This window comes from Aquarana catesbeiana, linkage group LG08 (assembly GCF_042186555.1).
Source record: "Aquarana catesbeiana isolate 2022-GZ linkage group LG08, ASM4218655v1, whole genome shotgun sequence".
In the NCBI taxonomy this organism is placed as follows: domain Eukaryota; kingdom Metazoa; phylum Chordata; class Amphibia; order Anura; family Ranidae; genus Aquarana; species Aquarana catesbeiana.
The window spans coordinates 271,912,974-271,929,480 of NC_133331.1; positions in this window are offsets into that span (position 1 = coordinate 271,912,974).

Genomic DNA, 16,507 nt, shown 5'->3' on the forward strand with positions numbered 1-16,507 from the left:
TTATCAATGAACTTCTATGTGTATTGTCGGCAATGCATTAATAGCCGCGGGTAGTTTTAAATATTTTTTTTCCTTCAAAATGTCATTTTGCTGTCAGACTGTTCTAAACACAGGAAACATGCGCCCCTTTACAGGCATACTATAGACACCCCCCAGGTACGAAATTTAAAGGGATATTACACTTTTATTGTTTGACTTTAAGCATTATTAAAATCACTGCTCCTGAAAAAACGGCCGTTTTTAAAACTTTTTTTTGCATTGATCCATGTCCCCTGGGGCAGGACCTGGGTCCCCAAACACTTTTTATGACAATAACTTGCATATTAGCCTTTAAAATTAGCACTTTTGATTTCTCCCATAGACTTTTAAAGGGTGTTCCGCGGCATTCGAATTTGCCGCGAACACCCCAAATTGTTCGCTGTTCGGCGAACTTGCGAACAGCCAATGTTCGAGTCGAACATGAGTTTGACTCGAACTCGAAGCTCATCCCTACCCTTAATATCCATACAAGACCCAAAGGGCCTGGTAATGGACTGGGGGGTACCCATGCCGTTTGTCTCACTGATTTTCATCCATATTGCCAGGACCCGACATTACATTAAACCCGCAAGCAGTTTTAAATGAGATTTTTTCCTTTAAAAATGACATTTGGTGCAGGGACTGTTCTAGACACGGGAAACACGCGTCACTTTACAGGCATACTATAGACACCCCTCAGGTACGATATTTAAAGGAATATTTCACTTTTTTTTTTTAACTTTAAGCATCATTAAAATCACTGCTCCCGAAAAAACGGCCGTTTTTAAAAGTTTTTTTGCATTGATACATGTTCCCTGGGGTAGGACCCGGGTCCCCAAACCCTTTTTAGGACAATACCATGCAAATTAGCCTTTAAAATGAGCACTTTTGATTTCGAACGTTCGAGTCCCATAGACGTCAATGGGGTTCTAACGTTCGTGCGAACTTTCGGTCCGTTCGCAGGTTCTGGTGCGAACCGAACCGGGGGGTGTTCGGCTCATCCCTATCGACAAGTATTGTCACTTCCAAATGGCATTATTGGATCAACTCGTTTCCTGATATTTTCGCTTCCACGCCCTCACTAAGACATACAGTGACTTTGAAATTTTCCACATTTTGTCATATTGCAACCAAAAACATAAATGTATTTTATTGGGATTTTATGTGATAGACCAACACAAAGTGGCACATAATTGTGAAGTAGAAGAAAAATGATAAATGGGTTTCAAAATGTTTTAGAAATAAATATGTGAAAAGTGTGGCGTACATTTGTATTCAGCCCCCTTTACTGATACCCCCAACTAAAATCTAGTGGATCCAAATGCCTTCAGAAGTCACCTAATTAGTAAATAGAGTCCACCTGTGTGTAATTTAATCTCAGTATAAATACAGCTGTTCTGTGAAGACCTCAGAGGTTTGTTAGAGAACCTTTGTATTCAGCCTCCCCGAGTCAATACTTTGTAGAACCGCCTTTCACTGCAATTACAGCTGCAAGTCTTTTTGGGGATGTCTCTACCAGCTTTGCACATCTAGAGAGGGACATTTTTGCCCATTCTTCTTTGCAAAATAGCTCAAGCTCTGTCAGATTGGATGGAGAGCGTCTGTGAACAGCAACTTTCAAGTCTTGCCACAGATTCTTCATTGGATTTAGGTCTGGGCCATTCTAACACATGAATACGCTTTGATCTAAACCATTTCATTGTAACTATGGTTGTATGTTTAGGGTCGTTGTTCTGATGGAAGGTGAACCTCCGCCCCAGTCTCAGGTCTTTTGCAGACTCTAACAGGTTTTCTTCTAAGATTGCCCTGTATTTGGCTCCATCCATCTTCCCATCAACTCTGACCAGCTTCCGTGTCCCTGCTGAACAAAAGCATCCCCACAACATGATGCTGCCACCACCATGTTTCACAGTGGGGATGGTGTGTACAGTGTTAGTTTTCTGCCACACATAGCGTTTTGCTTTTAGGTCACAAAGTTCAATTTTGGTCTCATCTGACCTGAGCACTTTCTTCCACATGTTTGCTGTGTCCCCCACATGGCTTCTCGCAAACTGTAAATGGGACTTCTTATGGCTTTCTTTCAACAATGCCTTTCTTTTTGCCACTGTTCCATAAAGAGCATATTTGTGGAGAGCACAACTAATAGTTTTCCTATGGACAGATTTTCCCACCTGAGCTGTGGATCTCTGCAGCTCATAGTTACATAGGTTGAAAAAAGACACAAGTCCATCTAGTTCAACCAAAAAAAAAACAAAATACAATCCCATATACACAATCCATCAATCACAGTTGATCCAAAGGAAGGCGAAATACCCCAGCATAGCATTCTCCAATTTGCTACAGCAATCAGATTTTCCCTGGATCAACTTTACCTATAATTGTCAGTACCCAGTTACATTGTGTACATTTATCAAAGAATCCAGGTCTTTTAAAGCAATTTACTGAGCTTGACAGAACCACTTCTGGAGGGAGTCTATTCCACATTTTCACAGCTCTTACTGTGGAGAAACCTTTCCGTATTTAGAGATTATTTTTTTTTCCCTCTAGACGTAGAGTGCCCCTTGTCCTCTGTGATGACCTTTAAAATGAATAACTCAATACCAAGTTCACTATATGGACCACTTATGTATTTGTACATGTTGATCATATCCCCCCTTGATCTCCTCTTCTCAAGAGGGAAAAGATTCAGTTCCTCTAATCTTTCCTCATAGCTGAGCTCCTCCATGCTTCTCATCAGTTTGGTTGTCCTTCTCTGCACTTTCTCCAGTTCCCCGATATCCTTTTTGAGAACTGGTGCCCAAAACTGAACTGCATATTCCAGATGAGGTCCTACTAATGATTTGTACAGGGGCAAAATTCTCTCTCTCTCTCTCGTCCATACCTCTCTTAATTAGGGATGAGCTTCGAATTCGAGTCAAACTCATGTTCAACTCGAACATCGGCTGTTCGCAAGTTCACCGAACAGCGAACAATTTGGGGTGTTCGCGGCAAATTCGAATGCTGCAGAACACCCTTTAAAAGTCTATGGGAGAAATCAAAAGTGCTAATTTTAAAGGCTTATATTCATAAGACCTAAAGGGTCTGGTATAGATTTTGAGGGGGACCCCACGCCATTTTTTTTTTAAATTTTGGCCGGGGTTCCCCATAATATCCATACCAGACCTGAAGGGCCTGGTATAGAATTTAGGGGGACCCCCCCACGTCTTTTTTTTTTAATTTTGGTTCGGGGTTCCCCTGTGGGGAATTCCCATGCCGTTTTTATCAATGAACTTCTATGTGTATTGTCGGACCGGCAATTCATTAATAGCCGCGAGTAGTTTTAAATTACCTTTTTTCCTTTGAAGTGTCATTTTGCTGTCAGACTGTTCTAAACATGGGAAACATGCGCCCCTTTACAGGCATACTATAGACACCCCCCAGGTACGAAATTTAAAGGGATATTACACTTTTATTGTTTCACTTTAAGCTTTATTAAAATCACTGCTACCGAAAAAGCGGCCATTTTTAAAACTTTTATTTGCATTGATCCATGTCCCCTGGGGCAGGACCCAGGTCCCCAAACACTTTTTATGACAATAACTTGCATATAAGCCTTTAAAATTAGCACTTTTTATTATTCATGTCCGTGTCCCATAGACTTTAACGGTGTTCGCGTGTTCGAACAAATTTTTTGCCTGTTCGCATATTCTGGTGCAAACCGAACAGGGGGGTGTTCGGCTCATCCCTACTCTTAATACAAGAAAGGATTTTGCTCGCTTTGGAAACCGCAGCTTGGCATTGCATGCTATTATTGAGCTTATGATCTACCAAAACCCACAGATCCTTCTCCACCATTGTTTCCCCCTGTTATACTCCCCCTAGTATGTATCATGCATGCATATTCTTAGCTCCCAAGTGCATAACTTTACATTTATCAACATTAAACCTCATTTGCCACTTAGTTGCCCAATTGGACAGTGCATTGAAGTCGGCTTGTAAATTGGAGACATCCTGTAAGGATGTTATTCCACTGCATAGCTTAGTGTCACCCCCAAAGACAGAAATGTTAACTCCTCCAGAGTTACCATGGGCCTCTTGGCTGCTTCTCTGATTTAATGCTCTCCTTGTCCGGCCTGTCAGTTTAGGTGGACGCCATGTCTTGGTAATTTTGCAGTTGTACCATACTCTTTCAATTTTCCAATGATGGATTGAACAGTGCTCTTTGAGATGTTCAAAGCTTGGGATATTTTTTTTATAACCTAACTCTGCTTTAAATTTTTCCACAACTTTATCCCTGACCTGTCTGGTCTGTTCCTTAGCCTTCATTATGCTGTTTGTCTACTAAGGTTCTCTAACAAACCTCTGAGGTCTTCAAAGAACAGCTGTATTTATACTGAGATTAAATTACACACAGGTGGACTCTATTTAATAATTAGGTGACTTCTGAAGGCAATTGGTTTCACTAGAGTAAAGTTAGGGGTATCAGAGTAAAGGGGGCTGATTACAAATGCACGCCACACTTTTCACATATTTATTTGAAAAAAAAATTGAAACCATTTATCATTTTCCTTCCATTTCACAATTATGTGCCACTTTGTGCTGGTCTATCACATAAAATCCCAATAAAATACATTTACATTTTTGGTTGTAGCGTGACAAAATGTGGAAAATTTCAAGGGTTGTGAATACTTTTTCTGTGTATGATATGGTGCAACCAAATATAGGAGAAAGGACAGATGGAGCAAAACCAAGATATTAGAGCATCTCCAGTAATAATTGTGGCAATCCTCATCAATAGTACTGGCCAATACCATCCCATTAAATGCCCAAAGAATCCAGACAGAGAAGAGAAACGCAAAAATCTTGTATATAGACGTTCAACCAGACCAACCACCTATGTAAAAAGCATAAGAGAGTCCCTCACATTACATGCCGCATGGTGTCCAATATACAAGATTTTTTCATTTCTCTGTTCCTCTGGATTTCTGTGGTCATTGTATGGTGTTTTATGGGATAGTATTGGATAAAACGATTGAAAAGGACTACCAGAATTCTGGATACTTCCAGCCCTATTACTAGAGATGATCTAACATGTTGGTTTTGCTCCATTTGCCCTTTCTCCTATATTTAGTTGAGCCATATCATATGTTTGTGGGAGGGCATAGATCCTGAGGAAGCAAAAACATTACAAAACAAATCGATCTAATGCCATTTGGAATCAAAATTCTTGTTGAGTATACTGCATAAGATATGGCAACCGTAAAAATTGTTTTGTACTCTTGTATCTTCTTAGGATGTTAACCACTTGTAGGACGTTATATGACGTCCTCGATTTGCAGTGGTTATACTGGGATGATTCCTGTAGCTATAGGCATCATCTCGGTATTAAAATTTGAAGCCAGAGATTCCCTATAATGCAGAAGTGATTTGAGTGGCTGAACAGCCACTTGATCACTTCCGTGGGCGGTGGAAGGGGCTCCCTCCTCTTAGTTGGAAGGTCTGTTTGGCTGCTATAATTATATGATTGCCCCAGTGAAGTAATAGGAGAAACATTGCACCCCCTTCCATGACATTCCTCCTTTTCTGCTGCACCCTTGACTGGTAGATGAAATATTACCTGCAATCAACATGACAGGGGATGCCAGACATTTCCTTTAAACCTCTGTGGAAGCTTCCAGGAGAAGCAGTAAACTAGATACATGAGCAGAGGAATGAGATTTTCAGTAAGACCTGACCGCAAAGGTGTACCTCTAACCACTTAAGGACCAGCCTCGTTTTGGATTTTAGGTGTTTACATGTTTAAAATAGTTTTTTTTTGCTATAAAATTACTTAGAACCCCCAAACATTATATATGTTTTTTTTCTAACACCCTAGAGAATAAAATGGCGGTCGTTGCAATACTTTTTTTTGCACCGTATTTGTGCAGCGGTCTTATAAGTGCACTTTTAAAAAAAAAATTCACTTTATGGAATAAAAAAATAAGACAACAGTAAAGTTAGCCCATTTTTTAAAATATTGTTTATATGAAATATAATGTTACGCCAAGTAAATTGATACCAAACATGTCATGCTGCAAAATTGCGCCCGCACGTGGAATGGCGTCAAACTTTTACCCTCAAATCTCCATAGGCGACATTTAAAAAATTCTACAGGTTGCATTTTTTGTGTTACAGAGGAGGTCTAGGGCTAGAATTATTGCTCTCGCTCTACCAGTCGCGGCGATACCTCACATGTGTGGTTTGACCACTGTTTTCATATGAGGGCGCTACTCACATATGCGTTCGCTTCTGCGCGCAAGCTCGTCAGGACGGGGGGTTTTTAATTTTTTTTTTAATTATTATTTATTTTACATTATTTTATTTATTTTTACACTGTTTCAATTAAAAAAAAAAAAAAAAAATGTAAACATCCCTTGTAATAGAAAAAAGCATGACAGGACCTCTTAAATATGAGATCTGGGGTCAAAAAGACCTCAGATCTCATATTTACACTAAAATGCAATTAAAAAAAAAAAAAAGTCATTTAAAAAAAATGACATTGAAAAAAATATGCCTTTAAGAGGCAGGGGCAGAAGTGACGTTTTGACGTCGCTTCCGCCCAGCAGTGTCATGGAGACGAGTGGGCGCCATCTTAGCCTCACTCGTCTCCAGGCACAGGAGGGAGACGGACGCGATCACCTCCGCTGCTACCGATGGCTCCGGTAAGCGGCGGAGGGCACCGGATCGTAGCGGGGGGGCCCTCTCCCGCCATCGATAAAAGTGATCTTGCGGTGAATCCGCCAGAGCGACCACTTTTATCAGAAAGCGGACTGCTGCACGAAAACGGGGATACCGGGGTTATGGCAGCTAGCTGCTGCCATAACAACGATATCCCCCTTCAAAATTTGGACGTACATCGGCATGCGGCGGTCTGGAAGTGACTAAATGAGACTGTGATTTTTTATTTTTTTTGACGGTTCTAAAAATTCACCATGGTTGTAGATTTTAATCGGTTATTTACCAATCGATTTGCTTGACAATTGTGTACAGTAGCTAAAAAATAAGAGATTATAACGTCCTACTTCGAGTGCCTATACAGGCAGCAGAGCCCACTTACGTAATAAGACGGTTCCCCCGTGTACATATAAATTATAGAGAGTTTTTTAAAAATCCTAATCAACGTTGACCTTCATTACAATAAGCTGAACACAATCAGGTATGTCTACGAATACCAAATAAGGCGATAGATTTCTTTTACGGGAAAATGCAAATCGTTTGGTGCCGAATGAATTTGTATTCTGTTTCAAGAATTTGCGTTTACACGATTTTCTGATGTAAATAAAGCATGTCTTGACACAAAAACCGAAACGTGTTTTGGCTTCTTTGTATGACGATGCAATAACCGCATTTGAAGGACCACTCTGTCCACCTTCTTCTTATGTTAGAAGTTGTAGGTCTACCTTTTGTAGTCTAACTTTTCTGAGGGACCAGAATAATAATGTGTCATGAGTGGGAGTTATGAGGTTCCTGTTCAAGGGGTGAGGATCTATGCTATTGTGTGATGAAGTTACTTTGGGGAGATGTCCCCTGATTTCCTGTTCAGCAGCTAGTAAGAGGGCACCTCCTGTTGTCATGTGAAGATCACCAAGACCCAGTACTGTATCTTTAAGAGAGAAAACAAAAAGCTGCCAACCCAGTAATTGGCTGAAGATGATCCGCAACTCCATAAAATATCCAAATGTATTCATGCTCCATAAAAGAGAAATAGGTACAGCAAAGGTTAACGCATTTCAGCCATAATGGCCTTGTTCACCTAATAATGAACAAGGCCATTAGAGCTAATAAAAAAAACTGGTGTACTGTTTTTATTTTTGGTGAATGAGTAGGGGTACAATGTATCCCATACTCATTCACATGGGGGGTAACATGGGAACCCCCTTGTTAAAGGGGACTTCCAGATTCTGATAAGCCCCCTACCTGCAGATCCCCACAACCACCACCCAGGGTTGTCCCCATCAACATGGGGACAAGGTGCTTGGGGTAGGGGTGGGGGGGAGATGCAGAGCTTGTTGTTGTCTTTTCCTGGCCTGCCAGGCTGCCTACTTGGATAAGGGTCTGGTATGGATTTCGGTAGGGACCCCACACCATTTTAAAGAAAAAATTTGGCATTGAGTTCCCCTTAAAATCCATACCAGACCCAAAGGGCCTGGTATGGATTGGGGGGGACCCCCACGCCGTTTTTTTTACATTTTCTATTGCAGGCAATGCTTTTCTTTTTTTTTTTTTCATTCAGCTGTCAACAGCTAAGCCCGCTGACAGCTGATGACTCATCCATTGTTAAGGACACGGCGACCAGCTTCCCAGCCCCGCTCCTTTACAACCTATTGACTGTGCGCTTAGCGGGATATCTAGTTTGCTGACCCTCTTCTCTCCTCAGTCCCCGCTCACCTCCAGCTATATTGCTCCCATGCTGCTCACCATGTGACACATTTACTAGTTTATCCTGCTCCGGTCCCCCAGCTCTGCTGATCCTCTGCCACTCAGCCCTCTCCGGTCCCCGCTTACTTTCCGCTATAGTGTTCCCATGTTGCACTCCACATGTGCCGTCTGCTAGTGGCCCCGCTCCACTCTGGACCCCGCTCACCTTCCTGTGGCTCCACGCTGAACAGCAGATGTGACGTCTGCACTACACACTTCCAGAATATATACACATGAACCGGAAGTGACTGCTGATGATGTCTTTTAGTTTTGCTTTTTGGTTTCCCAGTGCATCTTGGGATATCTCATACCTGCAATACCTCCAAAATAAAGTGAAGCTAATGCTGAATAAAAGCCTCTCAAAACCTTTAGCTGCTGTTAGCGAGCTTTGTCATAGACTTCTATGGAGGCTTTGGAGACACTTTGAAGCACCAAGAAAGCGACACGGGGTGTCATTTCTGACGCAAAGCAAACACAACGTGTGATCAGGACTGTAAGGTTACATAGTTGGTACGGTTGAATAAAGACAACAGTCCATCCAGTTCAACCTGTGTAGAAAAATCATTTTCCATATCCCAGTATATTGTTTTTTGCTAAAATGCTCATCCAAGAGTCTTTTAAAACTATCCGTACTGCCTGCCGACACCACCGATGGTGGAAGAGAGTTCCACATCCTAACTGTCCTGAAAGTGAAAAACCCCCTAACCATTTTGTATAGTGACAGGAGCTTTGATTGCCATTCAGAGTGCTTTAACCCCTTCAATACTGGACACTTTCACCCCCTTCCTGTCCAGGACAATTTTCAGCTTTCAGCGCTGTCACACTTTGAATAACAATTGCGCAGTCATGCAACACTGTATACAAAGTAATGTTTTATCATTTTATTCACCCAAATAGAGCTTTCTTTTGGTGGTATTTAATCACCACTGTTTTTTTTTTGTTTTTTTTCTGAATAAACTAAAAAAAAGAACATTTTGAATAAAAAAAAAAAAAAACTACGTTTTTCTTTGTTTCTGTTATAAAAGTATGCAAATAAATAATCTTTCTTCATAAATTTAGGCTAAAATTTGTTCTGCTACATTTCTTTGGTGAAAATAACCCAAATCAGTGTATATAATTTAGTCTGTAGGAAAGTTATAGATTCCACAAACTATGGTATATATCCTAAAATTGATCATTCCTGACGTACTGATGGCCTATCTCATTACGTGAGGCCCATAAAATGTCACTACATTGGAAAATACCCCCCAAATGACCCCGTTTTGGAAAGCAGACAGTCCAAGGTATTTAGTAAGAGGCATAGCGAGTTTTTTGAAGTTGTCATTTTTTGTCATCATTTTTTGGAAAATGAAGAAAAAAATAAATATTCTTACATATTGTCATCAGTGCAGTACAGCGTCATCATATAATGGGTGTGGCAGTGATCAGGGACGCTGATTGGTGACCGTACAGACAAAAAAAAATGTTTTTCTTTTTTTCAATTTTTATTATATTTTTTTTCCTTTCTGTACGATTTTTATATATTTTTAATACATTTGACATGCACAATATAATGTTACCCTAGTAATATTGTACTACTTTGGGGAAGAGATCAGTATTTATTAATTTCATTGCTATTTGCAAGCATTTTACTGAATTAAATTGATTCATTCAGTTTGTTTTGTTGTGATTAGCTGTAATTGGCCACAGCTGATCACATGGCACAGATGGGCTGAGATTGGCCCAGTCTGTACCATGTTATCACTGTGACCAATCATAGCTAGCAACACAATTGTGCACAATGGATGGCTTGAAAGGAAGCCATCCATTGTTTACAACTGCCATGTAACCTGCTGTGATTGGTTAAAGTGGTCACATGGTACCAGCAGTGGGCTGCTACAGTGATCAGTCATCGGCTGTGTCCAGTGGATGCAGCCGATGACAGATCATGCCGCTGCGCGGCCCCATCCAGGAGGACGTCTATGACGTCCATCCGTATCGACAAGCGACAACAGGCCGGCCCCCAACGTCTGTTGTCCATAGTCTGGGCAGGAACCTGTTAAAAAAGCATATCCAATGCCATATTTTGAAGCAAGTGTAAACAAGCCCTAAGTATAGTTTCAGTCTAGAACAGGGGTCTCCATACTTTCTAAACAAAGGACCAGTTTACTGCTCTTCAGGCTTTAGGGGGGCCGGATTGTGACCATTGGGAGAATCAATTGTCCTGGCATCAGTGGGAGTATACAGTGCATCTTTGGTGTCAGTGGGAGGAATAATGCCCGTCATTAGTATCAGTGGCAGGAATAGTGCCCCATCATTGGTGTCAGTGGAAGGAATAATGCCCATCATTGGTGTCAGTGGAAGGAATAGTGCTCCATCATTGGTGTCAGTTGGATAAAATAGTGTCCCATCATTGGTGTCAGTGGGAGAAAAAGTGCCCCATTGTTGTCATTAGCAGGAATTATTCCCCATTGTTGGTGTCGGTGGAATAGTGCATTGTATCAGTGGGAAGAATAGTGCTCCAAGGCCCGGATAAAGGCGAGCAAAGAGCCGCATCTGGCCTTGAGCCACAGTTTGGAGACCACAGGTAGAACATCAGTTGCAAAGGAGACTTTAGGATGTGGATAAAGTCACAGTTTGGAGACCACTGGTCTAGAACAGTAGTTGCATTGGAGGAGACTTTAGGATTTGGCGCAAGTCAAAGATCTCCTTTCTATGTGTAGCAAACAGGATTTGTCCTGACCTAACTTTACCCACCCTCCCTCTCCACAGATGCTCACTTACCTCAATCTAATGACAGTGGCATCCAGTGTTTGTTTACATCCATTGGCATCGCCTGCATGCTACAGCCCCATAGACTCCTAGAAAGCTATGGGGCTTCAATGCACAGGCATGGCCAGGCCCAGGACATTAAGACTTGTACCAGTGGATGTAAACAAATGTCGGAGGTCATTGGATTGAGGTAAGGGAGGGAGAGGGTTAGTTTAGGCCAGGGCAAAGGGGAAAAAAAAGGGATAAGCGCACTTCCAGATACTACTGAGTTTTTCATGGGGAGGTTCCACCAAAATTTTGTTGTGGGGCCTTATGATCTGTAGTTCCATCCTAGTGGCCTGCCTCAACAACCTTGTCAGGTACTCACCAAGGCCGGAATGCTGAGAGCGGCTTCCCTAGCAACTAGGTGCGAGATACCCCTGAAGGTGGCACAGAGGGTATCAGGCACAGAGAGGCACGGGTTGCCAGCAGGTGTGCAGGTCACCAAGGTGTCTCTAGGCGAGTAGGACCCGTGTAACGTGGACTGGTTGCTGGACTGGAGAGAAGCTTGGCAGGAACTCAAACACTTGACTTGGAAACAGGAACAGAGCTGAGGAGAAGCACAGGATTAAGCAAGACAAGTCCTTAAAGCAGGCCGAGGGTCAAACACCAGGTAATCGTAGTAGCAAGTCCTTTTTAACAAGCCAAGGGTCAAACACCAGGTAAATGTAATAGCAAGTCCTTTTATCAAGCCGAGGGTCAAACACTGGAGAGAAGATAAGCGGAGAAGTCCTTAATCGAGCCGAGGGTCAAACACTGGAGAGGAGATAAGCAGAGGAATCCTTAATCAAGCCAAGGGTCAAACACTGGAGAGAAGATAAGCAGAGTAGTCAAACGGTCCGGGTCACTATAGGCAGGAACAGGTATGCATAGAATAAACGGGAACACTGGGAGCTGAGAAGACAAACCAGCAACAAGCACAAGGCATAGCTGCCTTTATATAGGCCCGCCAGGGGGACGTTCCGCTGTACGTGCATGCATTCGTGTACCCACGTGTGCTAACCCATTCGGGTCACGCGCTCGTACCCGCCGATCGTGTGCCCATACGTGTTGATGTGCAGCTCTACCGCGCAGGTGCACCGGGACGTGCCGACACTGACAGGCTGTGACTCTGCTAATCCTCTGACAAACCTGCTCAATCTGCATTTAATCAGGCAGACTCTTTACACATTGTGATGGGTATGGTCAACCTTAGAAACATGGTGGCCTCACATGCAGTGTTGTGTTTTTGCTCAAAGGTCAAGGCTGAGATGTAAAGACCATCTATAGTAGTTCTGTAACTTTGGTCAAGCCCTTTTGTTTGCAAAATTGACTTTTAGCTCCTGTTCCACAATCCAGCCCCCCGTCCTCCTTACAAAAGACAACCAGTAAAAACAAACCAACAACTTGGTCATTCGAGTTAAACACTTTCCCCGTCAGTATTGTCATCTGGACTAATTTCTTCATGTGTATTCAGGTTAACCTACTGCCGACCGCTCACAGTAAATATACCGCGAGTGGACAGCAGGTGCAGGCTCGGCAACAATCATGTACGTCACCGGCTTACTTCTGGGTTTGCGCCCCCTGTTGACCCGTACTGTGATTGGACACGGCAGGAGTTTGGCGGCAGATTTTAGCCAATGATTTTGGCTGAAACCTGCTGATCGGCTGTGTCCATTTACAAACACACAGAACTCCGTGTACATAGAACAGCGATCTGGCTGTTTCTTCTCCCTGAAAAGCAGGAAGAAAAAATTGCTAGATCAGTAAGAAAAAGCAGCACACATTACACATTATGAGGCACACATTTAATGTCTCGATTGCCCCTAGATGTTAACCCCTTCCCTGCCAGTGTCATTAGTAAATTGTCAGTGTACAGTATTATCACTGTATTAGTATCTCAAGCGATGTCAGTGTCAGTTAGTGACCCTCCCAGCCAGTGTCTGTTAGCGTCAGATTGGCCACCACACTATCACAGTCCCACTATAAGTCGCTGATCACCAGTACAGTATAACGTCTATAGCTGGGTATATTCCAGTATACATACCATAGATTGTAGATGATAAAACTTTCACACAAAACCAACTAACGACTTGCCCACCAGGCTTTTTCTGGCTCTTTTTGTTTACAAGTTTAAATTAGTATTTTTTGCTAGAAAATTATAACCCCTAAATATTATAAATTTTTGTTTAGCGGAGACCCTAGGGAATAAAATGGCAATTGTTGCAATTTTTTATTTCACACGCTATTTTTTTTGGAAAAAATACACTTTATGGAATTTAAAAAAAATATATATTTACCCCAATTTTTTGTATAATGTGAAAGATGACGTTACACCGAGTAAATAAATACCTAACATGTGACGCTTTAAAATTGCGCCCACTCATGGAAACGTTGACACTTAAAAATCTCCATAGGCAACATTTTAAAATGTTTTATAGCTTATCAGTTTAGAGTTACAGAGGAGGTCTAGCAATAGAATTATTGCTCTCACTGTAATGTTCACGGCGATACCTCACATGTCTGGTTCAAATACTGTTGACATATGAGTGTGCCACTTGCCTATGCGTTTGCTTCTGCACATGAGCACGGAGGCGCTTTAAATTTTTATTATTATTTATTTTATTTTTTTACACCGTCCCTTTATTTTTTTTTTTATCACTTTTATTCCTATTACAGGGAATGCAAACATCCCTTGTAATAGAAATAAGGATCACAGGTCCTCTTTATGGAGAGATCTTGGGTCAGAAAGACCCTAAATCTCTTCTTCATCTTAAAGTATAACTAAAGGCAAAACTTTTTTTTTTAGTTTTGCATTAAGTGGAGATGGATTAGAACCCCTGTTTTTTTTGCAGTGTGTGCCCCCGTTAAGGAGATTCCCCCTCTCTATTTGTCCTGTATACCATTATCATTGAAAGTGAAAGTAAAAGAAAATCCCAAAATTTAGGGTTGTACCCGGAAAAGTAATACATAGTTGCCAACTGTCCCGGAACATTCCCGGGATTTAGACTCCATTCCCGAATTTGTGGTGTCTCGGGAAATGTCCCGAGAAATCCGGTTCTTCATGGATTTTCTCCGCCGTCGCCGCCGCTAGAGGTCCGCGGCCGGCGGAGACATTGTCTCCGCCGGCCGCCATTTTAAAAAAGATCAGGAAGACGGCTGGGGGGGCTAGACGAAGCTCCTGCATCGCCGCCCACCCTCCGTCCCGCTCCGCCTCGCCACGCCTACCCCCCGCCCCGCTGCCAGTCTGTTATGGAAAGGGGCGGGGGTTCTAGCCATGCGGCCGGCGGACACTGTCTACACTAGGACACCTCTGAGGTGGGAGGGCGCACCGCTGTGGGAATCTGATGTAAGGGGGCTCCACTGGGGATACCTGATGTGAGGGGGGCTCCACTGGGGACACCTGATGTGAGGGGGGCTCCGTCGGGGACACCTGATGTGAGGGGGGCTCCACTGGGGACACCTGATGTGAGGGGGGCTCTGCCGGGGACACCTGATGTGAGGGGGAGCTCCGCTAGGGACACCTGATGTGAGGGGGGCTCCGCTGGGGACTCCTGCTGTGAGGGGGCTCTGCTGGGGACTTCTGGTGTGAGGGGGACTCCGCCAGGGACTCCTGGTGTGAGGGGGGCTCCACTGGGGACTCCTGGTGTGAGGGGGGCTCCACTGGGGACATCTGATGTAAGGGGGGCTCCGCTGGGGACATCTGATGTAAGGGGGGCTCCGCTGGGGGCACCTGATGCAAGGACGGACCCTGCTGGGAAACCTGATGCAAGGACAGACTCTGCTGGGACACCTGATGCAAGGACAGACTCTGCTGGGACACCTGATGCAAGGACGGACTCTGCTGGGATCAACAACATTCCAAAGGGACAGTTCTGTCGACTGAGACAGAACTGTACCAGAGAATGTGATTACGTTGACCAGAGTATCCTGCTTAAAAATAAGTTCAAAGACAAAGATTACCCTCCAGCTCTTACTGATCAAGCTTTTAAGCACTATCTAAAAGGCAAACCTCCGAAACAATCCCGGGACCTTGATCACCATACAGTACAGTTTACCACCACCTTTCATTACCAATTCAAAAAAATGGAAAAAATCCTAGCGGATCATTGGGATATACTATTACAGGAGCCAATGTTGAAACCCTATGTTTCTGAAAAACCTAAGGTCACATATTGTAGAGCCCCCAACCTTAAAACGAAAATAGCCCCCAGTAAAATTCAATCCAGACATAGCTCTCCCAACAAGCCTGTGCTCATCCCATTAGTTTGGATGTTCCAGTGTTGTAAACCGTTGTGTAAAACTTGTAGATTAGTTCATCACGGCCAGAAGTCATTTACCACTAAGGGGGTCATTCATATGTTGAAAGAATTTTACAACTGTTCCTCTGACTTCGTGATCTATGGATTATCCTGCCCTTGTGGCCTACTGTATGTAGGCCACACAATACGAGCACTTAGGACTAGGTTCGGTGCACATCGGAGAACTATTGAGGGCGGGATTGATCCTCTGAAGGTGGCACATAGTGTGCCCAAACATTTTTCCCAAGCTCATCAGAAATCCACCGCAGGGTTACAAGTGTGGGTCATTGAACAAATCCCCAGATCTCTACCAGCTGCAGAACGTTTCAAGAAACTATGCGCCCGTGAAACATTCTGGATTTATCAGTTAGATGTTCTTTCACCTGGGGGTATGAACGAAGGAATAGAAATTTCCACTATACTGTAAGACCTGGTACTATTTTCCCTCCTCCTCTTTCAGTTTCACTGTTATAATATATTGCATAGATTTTTTAATATTTTCTATTATAATAATACAGGTTTATATATATACATATATATATATATATATATATATATATATATATATATATATATATATATATATATATATATATATATATATATATATATATATATATATATATATATATATATATATATATATATATATATATATATATATATATATATATATATATATATATATATATATATATATATATATATATATATATATATATATATATATATATATATATATATATATATATATGACAATGGAATGGAAGGTATGGAATTTAGGGGGACTCCCACGTCATTTTTTTTTTTAATTTTGGTTCGGGGTTCCCCTGTGGGGAATTCCCATGCCGTTTTTATCATTGAACTTCTATGTGTATTGTCGGCAATGCAATAGCCGCAAATAGGTTTAAATGGGTTTTTTCCTTCGAAACATGCGCCCCTTTACAGGCATTCTATAGACACCCCCCAGCTACGAAATTTAA